Source organism: Macrobrachium rosenbergii, chromosome 23, assembly GCF_040412425.1.
Source record: "Macrobrachium rosenbergii isolate ZJJX-2024 chromosome 23, ASM4041242v1, whole genome shotgun sequence".
Lineage (NCBI taxonomy): Eukaryota > Metazoa > Arthropoda > Malacostraca > Decapoda > Palaemonidae > Macrobrachium > Macrobrachium rosenbergii.
The window spans coordinates 12,494,491-12,496,028 of NC_089763.1; the positions used below are offsets into that span (position 1 = coordinate 12,494,491).

Here is a 1,538-nt window from a genome sequence, read left to right on the forward strand (position 1 = left end):
GTGGATGGAAAGATAAGACGAGGAAGCCCAAAATTCAGTTAAAAGGATAAAATAACATTTGGGAGAATATTTAAGAAATAGGATGCATTAATGGACAGAGGAAGGTGGGATATATATATATATATATATATATATATATATATATATATATATATATATATATATATATATATATATATTATATTAACGTACATAAACAGAGAAACTGTTATAAACGCAATCACTAGGACCAAACTGAGAAAAAGAGAGAGAGAAAGAAACACAGAGTAAAAATTTTAGCCTAAGAGAAATCAAGTGAAATTTTCAACTGGTGCTTCTCTCAGATGATGATAAAAGAAGGCTAAGAGTTGTTGGCAGTTCCGAAGAAGAAAATCGAGTTTTACAACTGTTGTGGCGATGTCCATGAATAAATGAAACAAAATTTTGACTGTTTTAACCAGCAATATTCCGGAATCATTCCAAATGCGTAATCCCGTAATAAAACATAAAAAATGTGCCGAGGTGTCTTCGGTGCAATCGAGTTTCCTGTACAGCGTACAACCAAGGCCACCGGAAATGGATCTATCTTTCGTTGGTCTCAGTATAATGCTGTATGAGCCGCGGCCCATGATCTTCAACCACGGCCCGGTGGTGGCCTGTCCTATATCGTTGTCAGAAGAACAATTATGGTTTATTTTAGCCTTAAATAAAATAAAATCTACTGAGGCTAGAGGGCTGCAATTTGGTACATTTGATGGTTGTAGGGTGGATGATCAACATACCAATTCAGCCCTCTAGTTTTTAAGATCTGAATGCGGACAGAAAAGTGCGGACAGAAAAAGGGCGGACAGAAAAAGTGCGGACGGACAGACAAAGCCGGCACAATAGTTTTCTTTTACAGAAAATTAAAACAGCAAAAAGATTCTTCTCTGGAACCTGATTCTTACGTGGTCAACGGTAAACAGCCGAAATATCGCTCGGGTACGTCAAATGATTTCATATAGTACATTAAATAAGGTGTCCCTGCCATACAATGTTTGTTTGTCTTTTTTTTTGTATTGACAGCATTCTGTAATGCTCTGAGAGTGCAGAACAAAAGAAAAAAAATATACTTTACTTTCTCTATCATAAATTTTGACTGATATTAAAGGTCATCTTACAAAATAGAATACGAAGAGAGAGAGAGAGAGAGAGAGAGAGAGGGGAGAGAGAGAGGAGAGAAGAGACTTGTATAGAGAAAATACTTAAGCTTACCAAGGAAGAAGATGAAAACGTGCATGATCTGTTGATGGTTTGTTTATGGTTCCTCTTCTTTTCCAAATCGGCGAGAGAGGAGCGAGAAGAAAGCGAGGAGAACTTCTGGTTATTTCCCTTATTTCTTTTCCTTTCGGTAGCAACGCCGCGTCGTCGTATTCTCACAGCCGCAACATCGAGAGAGAGGTTTTTCGGGAAAGGAGAGTTTTCAGCAACTCTTTGGAAGCTGGCAAGTGGAGGTTGAGGAACGGGAAAGATCCGCACCCGTCCGCTCGATGGACAGATGAGAAGTGAGACATGATTGC

General features: G+C 38.5%; 1 long non-coding RNA gene across 1 annotated transcript in view; it reads right to left on the reverse strand.

The window, feature by feature from the left end:
* LOC136851283 (uncharacterized) overlaps positions 1-1,538 on the reverse strand; it is an 11,246-nt gene extending 9,708 nt beyond the window's left edge. Inside the window, exon 1 of the long non-coding RNA XR_010856832.1 lies at positions 1,234-1,538. This is a non-coding gene — a long non-coding RNA (uncharacterized lncRNA). The remainder of the gene's footprint in view (positions 1-1,233) is intronic.